Genomic DNA, 14632 nt, shown 5'->3' on the forward strand with positions numbered 1-14632 from the left:
GAATATATGTTGGTGAGTCGGTGCTGGGTAATAACATAATGAGATGTGCCACAGTCCCTGTAGGAAGTGATGGGCTTCTGACTGTCAGCCGGTGAGTAGGAGGTTGGCATCGGCCAATGAAAAAGCTCATTGTGTGATTGCCATCTAACAGTGAGTGTGGGTAAGTCATATGATAGGCACCAGTGTGGGGGAAATTCTTGGTTTCTGAAACATCACAACACGGCTCGGCACATGTGTGAAAGCCAAACATATCATTACGGTTGGCACCTTTTGTAGCCGGCAATACCGGGCACATGTAGGTAAATCACTGGTGGAACCCCCCCCCCCCCCCCCCACAGTTCTTATTGACTCCTAAAACCTGACCTGAGAAGTGAAACGGTATCGACAGCAATGGGGTAACCAATGGGTGAGCTTTCTGGGGTACCCAGGCTCAGTTTGGAGATTTACAGAACCGGCCGGCAAGTGTTAAAGTTCTACAAGCCCTGCTGCAAGGGTTAAGCTTTTGGCAGACAGGAGTTAATGCACTGGGAAATACCTTTGTATTGACTCTAATAACCCACAGCTAAATTTACAGGTGGTAATCACCTGACCCATAGACACACAGACACACAGCTTCTCTCTATGATTAGCTATATTATTATTATTAGTCTTAATGTATATAGCTCTGATGCATTCTTTAGCACTGTAATAAAATTATACACCATTTCCATCAGTCCCTGCCCCAGTGAGCTTACAATCTAAGGTCCCTATCACATTCCCATTAGTCCCTGTCCCATTGGAGCTTACAATCTAAGGTCCCTATCCCATTCCCATCAGTCCCTGCCCCAGTGAGCATACAATCTAAGGTCCCTATCACATTCCCATCAGCCCCTGCCCCAGTGGGCTTACAATCTAAGGTCCCTATCACATTCCCATCAGTCCCTGCCCCAGTGAGCTTACAATCTAAGGTCCCTATCACATTCCCATCAGCCCCTGCCCCAGTGAGCTTACAATCTAAGGTCCCTATCACATTCCCATCAGTCCCTGCCCCAGTGAGCTTACAATCTAAGGTCCCTATCACATTCCCATCAGTCCCTGCCCCAGTGAGCTTACAATCTAAGGTCCCTATCACATTCCCATCAGTCCCTGCCCCAGTGAGCTTACAATCTAAGGTCCCTATGACATTCCCATCAGCCCCTGCCCCAGTGAGCTTACAATCTAAGGTCCCTATGACATTCCCATCAGCCCCTGCCCCAGTGAGCTTACAATCTAAGGTCCCTATGGCATTCCCATTAGTCCCTGTCCCATTGGAGCTTACAATCTAAGGTCCCTATCACATTCCCATCAGTCCCTGCCCCAGTGAGCTTACAATCTAAGGTCCCTATCACATTCCCATCAGTCCCTGCCCCAGTGAGCTTACAATCTAAGGTCCCTATCCCATTCCCATCAGTCCCTGCCCCAGTGAGCTTACAATCTAAGGTCCCTATCCCATTCCCATCAGCCCCTGCCCCAGTGGAGCTTACAATCTAAGGTCCCTATCACATTCCCATCAGCCCCTGCCCCAGTGAGCTTACAATCTAAGGTCCCTATCACATTCCCATCAGCCCCTGCCCCAGTGAGCTTACAATCTAAGGTCCCTATCACATTCCCATCAGCCCCTGCCCCAGTGGAGCTTACAATCTATATAAGCAATAACATTACTTTATTGCTGTATTTAAAGTGTCTTATTAATGGGGCCCAGTCATTTTTAGCTATGTATTCTCTTTGGATTTGCACTAAATAAAGTTATATGATATTACAGGCCGGTGGATAATTACAAGGAAGGCACATATTAAAAAGCAACCACTATTTAGCGCTTTACAGCATTGGTGAGTGGTGATTATGCCAAACGCTCATAAATGAAAAAATTCCGTAATAAAAATGGACCGGGAGACTCCCATGTGCAAATAAAACTAGTAATAATTATTAATAATTATTTGAGCTATGTGCAATATTTCTGTGGGCAGAAATGGCTTTAGCCAATAGTAATGGATGCAGAGCTTTACTCAGTCAACAATAACTACCCTCATCGAGTTGCCGAGGTTACTGCCATTAGCAACCGGTCTCCACTGTTAGATACCAAGGGGCTGCACATCCTCTTTGTGCCCTGATTATTGTGCAGTTGCTTGGCAACCAGTAAATAACACTGAGGAAGTGTCTGACACATAGAACATTCTAGAACATGTCATACTTAAATAAGGTACTGTAGGGACGCCACAGACAAACCACATGATTGGCCACGAAGACATGCACATTGCTTCCTGTGTTTGCATGGTTTCCGACAATATTTCAGTACTATACGTCTAAATGTGTGTATTACAATGACTGGAGTGTGTGTTTATGTCTCAAAGGGGTTGTAAACTTTTAGTATGGTGAAGACAGTGATATTTTGAGACAATTTGCAGTTGGTCTTCATTTTTTATAGTTTGGGGTTTTCCAGGTATTTAGCTTTTTGTTCAGAAGCTCTCCTTTGGAAGTTCAGCAGTTATCTGGTTGCTAGGGTCTTGTCTCCCTTAACAACCAGGCAGTGGTTTAAATGAGAGACTGCAATTTGAATAAGAAAGGGACTGAATAGAATGACAAGTAAGAAAAAGTAACAATAATAATAAAAGTTGCTACTGTTTGCTAGTTAGGCATGCAGGATGTGGGTTAAAGATGTGGCTGGTATTAAAGGGGTGAGGTGGTAACCCTATCAGTGGGGGGCATCTACTTGGGCACTGTCTTTAAGGAGTTTGAATGCACTCCCCATGTCTGCATGGGTTTCCTCTGGATACTTTGGTTCCTCTCACATTTCAAAATATAGAGACAGGTTACTTGGCTCCTGATAAACCTGCCCCTAGTGTGTGTGACTGTGTAGGGACCTTAGATTGTAAGCTCACTGGGGCAGGGACTGATGGGAATGGGATAGGGACCTTAGATTGTAAGCTCACTGGGGCAGGGACTGATGGGAATGGGATAGGGACCTTAGATTGTAAGCTCACTGGGGCAGGGGCTGATGGGAATGTGATAGGGACCTTAGATTGTAAGCTCCACTGGGGCAGGGACTGATGGGAATGTGATAGGGACCTTAGATTGTAAGCTCACTGGGGCAGGGGCTGATGGGAATGTGATAGGGACCTTAGATTGTAAGCTCACTGGGGCAGGGGCTGATGGGAATGTGATAGGTACCTTAGATTGTAAGCTCACTGGGGCAGGGGCTGATGGGAATGTGATAGGGACCTTAGATTGTAAGCTCACTGGGGCAGGGGCTGATGGGAATGTGATAGGGACCTTAGATTGTAAGCTCACTGGGGCAGGGACTGATGGGAATGGGATAGGGACCTTATATTGTAAGCTCACTGGGGCAGGGACTGATGGGAATGGGATAGGGACCTTAGATTGTAAGCTCACTGGGGCAGGGACTGATGGGAATGGGATAGGGACCTTAGATTGTAAGCTCACTGGGGCAGGGACTGATGGGAATGGGACCTTAGATTGTAAGCTCACTGGGGCAGGGGCTGATGGGAATGTGATAGGGACCTTAGATTGTAAGCTCACTGGGGCAGGGGCTGATGGGAATGTGATAGGGACCTTAGATTGTAAGCTCACTGGGGCAGAGGCTGATGGGAATGTGATAGGGACCTTAGATTGTAAGCTCACTGGGGCAGAGGCTGATGGGAATGTGATAGGGACCTTAGATTGTAAGCTCACTGGGGCAGGGGCTGATGGGAATGTGATAGGGACCTTAGATTGTAAGCTCACTGGGGCAGGGGCTGATGGGAATGTGATAGGGACCTTAGATTGTAAGCTCACTGGGGCAGAGGCTGATGGGAATGTGATAGGGACCTTAGATTGTAAGCTCACTGGGGCAGGGGCTGATGGGAATGTGATAGGGACCTTAGATTGTAAGCTCACTGGGGCAGAGGCTGATGGGAATGGGATAGGGACCTTAGATTGTAAGCTCACTGGGGCAGAGGCTGATGGGAATGGGATAGGGACCTTAGATTGTAAGCTCACTGGGGCAGAGGCTGATGGGAATGTGATAGGGACCTTAGATTGTAAGCTCCACTGGGGGCTGAGAGGCTAGAAGCTGGGGCAAGATGTGTCTGGGAGGGGCAGATGGGTGGTTCCGCTGCAGCACCCTACAAGCACCCACACATGCACACAGGTGTATTTAAATGTATTTTCAGCCTATTACTCCTGGATATTTTTAGACAAACTTTTTTTCTTTCTGTTTAACCCAATACAAGTATAGGTGTGGCGCTCTGTGCATTTATACTATCCCCGGACACGCCATCTACGCTCCAAGTGACTGCAAACAGTTCCTATGAGTCACACGTATGAACTCCCCGTAGGGGGAATATGGACCGTGGCACAGCCGGATCCTGCCGGGGAACCTGTCATTGGGAACAGGCAGATTTGGGCCTGAAAATGAAATGCTAATATCTATGTATTTTGGTTTAAGGGGGCTATGGCTGTTGTGAATTTTATAGGTGATGATCACAGGCGTCGGAACCGGGGGGGGGGCCATGTGGGCGGCATGAGTGGGCGGCATGATTGTCCAAAAATTTCACCTTGGCACCTCTCCTGCTCCCCCCAACCAAAAACATCCTTTGCTGCCCCTGGTTATGATGACTGGTAAAAGGCCTACGAGGGTCTGAAGTGATGTGTGGGCCGACCCAGGACCCCCGGGTTTGGGCCGACACTCACACAATATTGGCGGCACCAAGGCAGTGGGTAAGGGTTGGGGGGACCCACACATCACTACCTGGACTGGCAATCTGTGGGTTCAGGCAAATGCCAGAGGGGCTGCTGTAAGATGCCATAGGCAGTCACTATTTATTGGGCTGGGGGGGGGGCTGTTTGTGCCTCTGGGTACTGGGAATGCCAGGGGGGTTGTAAAGTGCCACAGACAGTCACTATTTATTGGGCTGGGGGGGGGGGCTGTTTGTGCCTCTGGGTACTGGGAATGCCAGGGGGGCTGTAAGGTGCCACAGACAGTCACTATTTATTGGGCTTGGGGGCTGTTTGCGCCTCTGGGTACTGGGAATGCCAGGGGGGCTGTAAGGTGCCACAGACAGTCACTATTTATTGGGCTGGGGGGGCTGTTTGTGCCTCTGGGTACTGGGAATGCCAGGGGGGCTGTAAGGTGCCACAGACACTCACTATTTATTGGCTGGGTGGGCTGTTTGTGCCTCTGGGTACTGGAATGCCAGGGGGGCTGTAAGGTGCCACAGACAGTCACTATTTATTGGGCTGGGGGGGGGTGTTTGTGCCTCTGGGTACTGGGAATGCCAGGGGGCTGTAAGGTGCCACAGACAGTCACTATTTATTGGGCTGGGGGGGCTGTTTGTGCCTCTGGGTACTGGGAATGCCAGGGGGCTGTAAGGTGCCACAGACAGTCACTATTTATTGGGCTGGGGGGGGGCTGTTTGTGCCTCTGGGTACTGGGAATGCCAGGGGACTGTAAGGTGCCACAGACAGTCACTATTTATTGGGCTGGGGGGCTGTTTGTGCCTCTGGGTACTGGGAATGCCAGGGGGGCTGTAAGGTGCCACAGACAGTCACTATTTATTGGGCTGGGGGGGGGCTGTTTGTGCCTCTGGGTACTGGGAATGCCAGGGGGTCTGTTTGGGCCCCTGTGTACTTAAAGTGCCAGGGTCTATTTTTAATCCCAGTCTAGACCTGCCAGGGGCCCAACAAGCACTTCATACTATTATACCTGCATCAGTTTTCTCGTACCCCAGCTTGCTGCCACCTGTTTGAAAAATCAGAGCTTTTTGCCCTGCTGACCAGGCTGCCAAACCCCATGTAGGACTGACGCAGTGTCTCCACCTAGTGGAATCCAGGGGTACACCAGCAGAGGGCTATTGCAGTGCAATCATTCTTACTCATAATGCAGGGTGTTTTTCTCCTTCGCCTTTATGTTAACTTTTAGTATTACGTAGAGACTAATATTTTGAGAGTTTCGAATTTTGGCAGTTCTCTGGTTGCTAGGGTTCAGTATATCCTAGCAACCAGGCAGTGGTTTGAAAGAGAGACCAGAATATAAATAGAGAGGGGAATAAATAGAAATAGAATAAAAAAATTGAAAAATTGTAGCCGCCACGATATCGGCTGATGCATCAAAACGGATGCTGAGTTTGTGCTCTGACACAATTTCGGGGGGCAATTTTTGTCTCTTTGGGGGGATTTGTAATTTCCAGAATACACGTTCAAATGGCCTTTGCATCTGATTCACTGGGGACCAGTCTAGTGCGCCTACTGGAGCTACCATTGGGTCCTGGGTGCCAGTAGCTCAATGGGCGCAGTTGCCCACCAACCATCAGAGGAGGAAGGATGGATGCATTTAGGGTCGGACTGGGCCCAACCCGGTGGGCCCCGCTGACCCAGACCCCACTGATTTCCCTCCCCCGTTCATACTGAAGATAAGATAATGGAGGAGGTAGGACGTTCAGCAGGGGCCTCTGCCGGGAGTTGTGGGGGCCATGGCAGGGGCCCCTGGGGCAGTAACACCGGTGGGCCCAATCTGACCCTGGATGCCTATGTGAAGGTGAAAGGGCGTGTTTGGACGCAAGTACCTACGTCATTAAGTGCTTTCCATTGTGTCCATTGTAGAGCACCCACAAATGTCTTTGCAAATGATCCCTCGTATCTTCAGTTTTACCGTCCCGCACAGTTTAGTACCCCACATAACAAATATACATATACATATTTTTATGTATAGGAAGAATGTCATTTTGCCCAGGAACCGTTTACATGGCACCAGCTTCCCAGGAGCAGCTTGTAGTCCTGCAATGAACCCAGAAACATACATTGTTGGACTCTTTGGTGCGGGAACCCTGTAATGGATACACGGTACGATTCCTCCGCCCCGAGGAGGTTGGGCGGGTGGCAGGGGCCCCTGTGGGCGGTGAGGGGGCCACGACAGAAGCCCTGATGGGCCCTGCACCCCAAGTTAGACCCTGCAAGTGGATCTTCTCCTGATATGGGCAATATCGGCACAATTCGATCGGGCCAAACGACCAAATTAGAATGGCTGGCATAGGCGCCATCGGACCGAGCACCACCTTAACGAGCCAATGCGGTCCCCAATCCCACTGAAAATCAAACCTGTCCAATCAAGATCTGCCCAATTTTAGGGCAAATATGAGTAGGGGAGGCCGTTGGGCACATAAGCTGCCGAATGGGTCGTGTATGGCCACCTTTAGCCTCTCTGAAAAGAGATGACAGATATTTTATATATTTTATATAAATACACTGCAGGTTCTCAAATAAAAAGCCTTCAGTTAATAGCCTCCCCCAAACTGTCTCCCTCCTCCCCTGCCAGCACCGTAGTATTTACAACCCGTAAAAGGGTTAATGGATCCGGTTTCTTTAATGTTACGGGTAGAGAGACTGATGGGAGTGTATAATGATGTTATTTAATCATGCCCCATATCATTCTATGTAAAGAGTAATAGAAACGCGTTTCGCAGCATTCAGTTTATTCAGCCGGAATGTCCAGCAAATAAAATGCCGCACTTTGGCGCACAGGGGGACATTTACTCGAATACAGGAAGCGAAACTAACGCAAGAATACAAATACGAGGAAGACAATGTGGGGGGAGGGAAATGACACTTTCTGGCAGTTTGGAATGGAAAAAATACTTGTGCAGCCCACAAGGGGAGCTTGGATCGTACACAGTACGTCTGAGCCATTTATACATCCAGCAGCTGTAGTTTTACTCAACAAAGACTCCCCCCCCCCCCCAGCAGCTGGCTTGGGCCATGAGTTTCCTTTCTTTGGACACTGTAATGGCTTATATAGTATTATAGAGTGCTAGGCTGCCCCCTAGCTGACACATGTAGAATAAGCATTTGGGACATGATATGCAGTTAAAGGGGAACTCCACCCCCCTAGGGGATGCAATATACATCAATTAAATGTAATAATATGGTTTGGAACAGTTCCCTAAGCCCCGCCCGCTGTTCCCCTGCTGATCTGGCTGACTACTTCGAGATTCAAATAAAAAAAAATAGTAGTCGCCTCCCCTCAGCCTGGCTTCAGCCTTCCTCCTCCCAATCCCCCCTGCACACGTGATGCCAATAAGGAAAGGAATTTAACAGTGCAATGCATTGTGGGTTATGTAGTTCCTGCAGGCTGTCTGTAAGTGTGGAGAAGTTGTTACAATTTGTAACATCAATGTTTTAGTCCCTCCTCCCCTGCCAGGATTTCAAATGATGCAGACAGAGAAGAACTGTTTTGCAGCTGGATTTCAGCATATAAAAATGGTATTTATTCCTACTTTTTGAAGGAACAGATTACAGTGATAGGGATATTATGGGTTTCTGTGTTGTGTGGGGGCTCTTTAAAACAATTTTGGTCCGGAAGCTGACGTTCCCCATTAAAGAGATAGCAAAATAATCAGTTTATAGGTATGATCATGGTGTGCACTACACCGGCACTATACAAATGTAACACTGTAGAGGTAATTTACTACAGGGGCAGAGTGCAAAGTGCAGATAAAAGGGCAAATTCACCATGACTTTTTGCACTTTTTGTGTGCTGCCCTACACACTTGCAATTGGTCTTTTTCCTCCAAAACAGAGTGCATAGACATGTGGTTGCCCTATGAATACAGAACTGCCAACATTTTCCAGTGCTGTATTCATAAATGGTGGGCACACAGGCACCCCCAACTGCACCCTAGATGTCCCCTAACTGTATATAAATCATCCCTTATAACTCACCTCTAGGGCCAGAACAGTTCATGAAGGGGCTTAAAAATGACCCTTCTCTTCTTTCGCTGAACATGGGGGTCTCCTAAACTGCATACATCCGGTGTTTACTAATGCTGAAATAGAACAAATAAACATTTTAGGGATTTAAAAAAAAAATAATAATTTGGATGAAAAAAAATGTACTTATAAGCAACTTTCCATTTGGCATTAATTACAAATGTTCAACTATTTGTAAATAAAACTGCAGTAGTACTTTAAAGTGATACTGACACCAAAACACTACTCTTCAAAATATGAATGTACATTAAAAGTTCCCTATAGGTCATATTATAGGCCTTGCACCCCCAAGTCCGACCCTGGCCCTGGCACCCCAGTACGACACTGTTCAGGTGTATGGTTTACCATGCAGACATAGCCACAAGTTTTCAGTATGAAGGGATCCAGATATTAGCAGGTATACACAGGTAAAGCCACAAGGAACCAGATATTGGCAGCTAACATATGGGACACATACACAGGGCACATCCAAGTGCTTGAAAAAAAAAACCAAAAAATTGGAAGAGCAAGTACCCCATAAAAAAGTAAATGTATTACTCGCTAGTACCATCTAGTGGTTGAAAGGCTAATGGCACAGGCATGACAGGGTAAGAAATAATTATTTCAGGGGGCATGTTCTTTGGTGCAGTGAAACAACTCCTTGCAGCATAATGGAGAGACTCATACTGTGTGCCTGCAGAAACCCGACCAATGCGGCGCTTCCCCAGTGGGATTTTAAATCTCCCAAACACAGGCTGATAAGCTTCGATTCAGGCTGCAGGGCCCATGTTTATCGGCTTAGGTACAGCTTTATTTGCAGTATTAGCAGAGCATGGCAGTGCAGTGCTGCATTAGTATTCTCTTGGTCAATGGCATATCTATATATAAAGCAGACCCCGCAGTCGCGGGGGGGTGGCAGGCAACAGGGGGGCCTGGACCGAGGGGTCTGCTGTACCTTAAGGTGGCCATACACGTTCAGATCCACTCGCTTGGCAATGTCGCCAAGTGAGCAGATCTTCTCCCGATATCCCCCACCTACAAGCCGATGCGGCCCCCGATCCGACTATATTTTTTAACCTGCCTGATCGATATCTGCCCGATTTCAGGCAGGCCCGTCGGAAGTGCCCATACACGGCCTGATTAGCTGCCAAATCGGTCTAAGGCAGTGTTTTTCAACCTTTTTTGGGCCAAGGCACACTTGTTTCATGAAAAAAATCACGAGGCACACCACCATTAGAAAATGTTAAAAAATTTAACTCTGTGCCCAGCAGCAGGGCCCCCCTAGTACATTGGTGCCAAGAGCAGTGCCCCCCTAGTACATTGGTGCCCAGCAGCAGTGCCCCCCTAGTACATTGGTGCCCAGCAGCAGTGCCCCCCTAGTACATTGGTGCCAAGAGCAGTGCCCCCCTAGTACATTGGTGCCCAGCAGCAGTGCCCCCCTAGTACATTGGTGCCCAGCAGCAGTGCCCCCCTAGTACATTGGTGCCAAGAGCAGTGCCCCCCTAGTACATTGGTGCCCAGCAGGAGTGCCCCCCAGTACATTGGTGCCAAGAGCCAGCCCCCCTAGTACATTGGTGCCCAGCAGCAGTGCCCCCATAAGTCAGTGTGCCCCTTGGCCCCCCTAATACATTGGTGCCCAGCAGCATTTTACTTCTGCTCTTCGGCGGCTTCTTCGGCGGCTTCAGCAGCATCTTCGTATCCCTCAGGCGCGCCGCCTCTTCACTTCTGCCTACACGCGACCGCACACAGGCCCTTTTATAACGTTGCGCCCCGTGCGTACTGACGTCACCCGTACACACGGGGCGCAACCAATGACAGGGCCCGGATTTTATTAAAGGGGGCCCGAGCTACTAAGTAAAAATTGCAGCCCTGCCTACGGCACACCAGTCAGCATCTCGCGGCACACTAGTGTGCCGCGGAACAGCGGTTGAAAAACGCTGGTCTAAGGGACCCATATTGGCAGCTACAATTGGCCCGTGTATGGGGACTTTTAGTCCCTGGCCCCTCTCCTACCTTAAATATAGTGGTGCGGTCAGGCCCGGGAGGAGGGACTGGTTACACTGGGCTGTCTCAAAAGCTTTTCTGCAGGGGGGCACTGCTCCTGGTAGATCCCAGGATCTGTATCTCTGATTGTAAAACCCCTTTTCAGGACTCAGTACATGCAGACCCGGGGGAGAGTGTCCCAGAATCCGACAGAATCAAGACAGAAGCTAGTCAAGGGCAACTTATTTTCACTGAGCAACTTACTGGTTTTTTTTTTACTCACATGAAAGTTACCAGCTCCTTCTTATCTCAGAAATGACTGTGATTTGAACTTGGCCACCGGCGTGAACAGTCCATACTCTGCCCCCGCCCCCCCCATGCCTGCTCACACTTAATATTTTAAAGGTAGGAGGGGGGCTGGGGAGGGGGGACTACGATGCAGCAGATCCTGAAGTTCGGGCCCCCCAGTCACCCAGGTCCCTTTGCTGTATAGGTAGTTATACCACTGAGTAGTGGCAATCTGCAACATTCTTCCACCTGGATTGAGGATAGGGTTGTCACCTGTCCGGTTTTGACCCAATTTTTACGCAGCAATCGGCCAATCGCAGAAGCATAGCCCCGCCCCCATGACAGCAAGGGCCTGTCCCCGTGACATCAGAACAGACCCTGTGGTCTGGGCAGGAGAGGTGCGCCCAGATGTTGGGGGGCCAATATGCCCATTGTAGTGTGGAACTGGGTTGGCAGGACACTGGGAAAAAAATCTGGTTGGCCCAAGCTGCCCCAGACTCAGTCCCCTCCAGCCTGGGGTGGAGGGCCCTGGGGGACCCTGACGTGGCATCCCTGGTGGCCCCCCCAGTCTGATTCTGGCCCAGTGCTTAGTTACCCCACCCAGACACTACATTCCCCAATGGAGAAGGTCTGTGGGTTGGCCAGAGGCCACTGTTAAGCATTCATCCTAGTAGTGTATATAATTTCTCCTCCTGGTAGCTATATGCTTTTTTTTTTACTTTTTTTGATTGAAGCCCACCATTTGATCAGAGCACCCCCCCCCCCCCCCCCCCCCCCCATCCCTTAACTAATTCCAAGGTTCCAGGTGTATGAAACATTGCTGTATCAGCCATTTAGCCATTATCTAGTATCTAGGTCAGCAAACGTGTTCACACACACAAATATCACCATAACTGACCTTCAAGCTGCACTCCGAAGAGCATCGAGGAGAAATATTCACTCACTTCTAATCTTCCCCTTAACCGGCCATCAGGTTGGGACCCCAATTCACTGATCGGGGCCCCTGTTGGGCACTAGCTTCCATTCAAGGAGACTATTGTCATGTGTTAGTCTAAAAGAAATCAGTTGCCACTGGATTCCTGTTCTTACAGCTTGTTCTGTATTGAAACATATTTCATATATATATAAAGAAAACGGAACGGAACCATTATTAGATAACTTATACATAAAAATATGCCCCCTAACAGTCTTCTTGTTAAAGCTTCATATAATCCCAAATAATAATTTACCCCTAAGCGGACTGTACCTCACTGGTGCCTGTGATACCTGCTGCCAATGTAATAGAGAGAGAAGGTAATATAGATTATAGTATTTACATTTTTTACAGTGAAGGTGGTAACTTCTATCCCAGCAGTCTGTGGGGGCTTCCCTTTGTGGGGGTCTGGCACACACTGGCACACTCTCCACCGCAGACACTACTTATTAAGCCTGAGGAGGCCATGCTGGGCCTCTTTGTAGTAGAAAAGCCACAACCTATTTAGAATCCCAGTCGCAATGGGGCTCAGACTAAAGGTGAGTTAGGATGAGATATGCTAATAATACTCCTGAAAGCCCAGGTTAAATAAATAGTGACTGTCTGTGGCACCTTACAGCCCCCCTGGCATTCCCAGTACCCAGAGGCACAAACAGCCCCCCCAGCCCAATAAATAGTGACTGTCTGTGGCACCTTACAGCCCCCCTGGCATTCCCAGTACCCAGAGGCACAAACGCCCCCCCCCCAGCCCAATAAATAGTGACTGTCTGTGGCACCTTACAGCCCCCCTGGCATTCCCAGTACCCAGAGGCACAAACAGCCCCCCCAGCCCAATAAATAGTGACTGTCTGTGGCACCTTACAGCCCCCCTGGCATTCCCAGTACCCAGAGGCACAAACAGCCCCCCCCAGCCCAATAAATAGTGACTGTCTGTGGCACCTTACAGCCCCCCCTGGCATTCCCAGTACCCAGAGGCACAAACAGCCCCCCAGCCCAATAAATAGTGACTGTCTGTGGCACCTTACAGCCCCCCTGGCATTCCCAGTACCCAGAGGCACAAACAGCCCCCCTAGCCCAATAAATAGTGACTGTCTGTGGCACCTTACAGCCCCCCTGGCATTCCCAGTACCCAGAGGCACAAATGCCCCCCCCCCCCAGCCCAATAAATAGTGACTGTCTGTGGCACCTTACAGCCCCCCTGGCATTCCCAGTACCCAGAGGCACAAACAGCCCCCCCCAGCCCAATAAATAGTGACTGTCTGTGGCACCTTACAGCCCCCCTGGCATTCCCAGTACCCAGAGGCACAAACAGCCCCCCCCAGCCCAATAAATAGTGACTGTCTGTGGCACCTTACAGTCCCCCTGGCATTCCCAGTACCCAGAGGCACAAACAGCCCCCCCCAGCCCAATAAATAGTGACTGTCTGTGGCACCTTACAGCCCCCCTGGCATTCCCAGTACCCAGAGGCACAAACAGCCCCCCCAGCCCAATAAATAGTGACTGTCTGTGGCACCTTACAGCCCCCCTGGCATTCCCAGTACCCAGAGGCACAAACAGCCCCCCCCCAGCCCAATAAATAGTGACTGTCTGTGGCACCTTACAGCCCCCCTGGCATTCCCAGTACCCAGAGGCACAAACACCCCCCCAGCCCAATAAATAGTGACTGTCTGTGGCACCTTACAGCCCCCCCTGGCATTCCCAGTACCCAGAGGCACAAACAGCCCCCCCAGCCCAATAAGTAGTGGCTGTATGTTGCACCTTACAGCCCCCCTGGCATTCCCAGTACCCAGAGGCACAAACAGCCCCCCAGCCCAATAAATAGTGACTGTCTGTGGCACCTTACAGCCCCCCTGGCATTCCCAGTACCCAGAGGCACAAACAGCCCCCCCCCCCAGCCCAATAAATAGTGACTGTCTGTGGCACCTTACAGCCCCCCTGGCATTCCCAGTACCCAGAGGCACAAACAGCCCCCCCAGCCCAATAAATAGTGGCACCTTACAGCAGCCCCTCTGGCATTTGCCAGAACCCACAGATTGCCAGTCCGGGCCTGCCGGTACCTGGTTATGAGCCCTGTATAAAGACTGTTCCAATGAGTAGGGGCTAGAACCAAAAAGATGTCTAGCAACTACTTCCCTATACCCCCCTTAGCCCTAAGCGTAAGAACCCATGGAGTGGTTGAGTCGCCCGCGATAGATCTCTACAAAAGGTTTCCCATCAGCAACAATAGAAGTCACCGGTGTAAAGCCCTTCACATCGATTCGGTAATCCGAAGCCGCGGGTGACTTAACCGCTCCGTGGGTTCTTACCCTAACACTGCAATTTTTGGTACCGTTAGTCAAGTACAAATTGGCGGAGCTATTTCACGTTACCACGTTAGTCTATATGAAATGAAGGCCAGCTGTGGTTGGCCAATTTTATCGGTAAGGTTCTGCAGCCAGTGGTGTAACTCGATGTTACTGGGCCCCAAAACATTGGTAAATTGACCTTTTCACCAAGTTATATAAAAATTGCTCATTATTAGGGCTTTACGGGGTCCTCTGCACTCCTGGGCCCCCCTGCAACCGCAGGGTCTGCTTCTTCCATAGTTACGCCCCTGTCTGCAGCAGCCATGGTGGGTTTTTTTTACCACAG

The sequence above is a fragment of the Xenopus tropicalis genome, chromosome 8 (assembly GCF_000004195.4).
Source record: "Xenopus tropicalis strain Nigerian chromosome 8, UCB_Xtro_10.0, whole genome shotgun sequence".
Lineage (NCBI taxonomy): Eukaryota > Metazoa > Chordata > Amphibia > Anura > Pipidae > Xenopus > Xenopus tropicalis.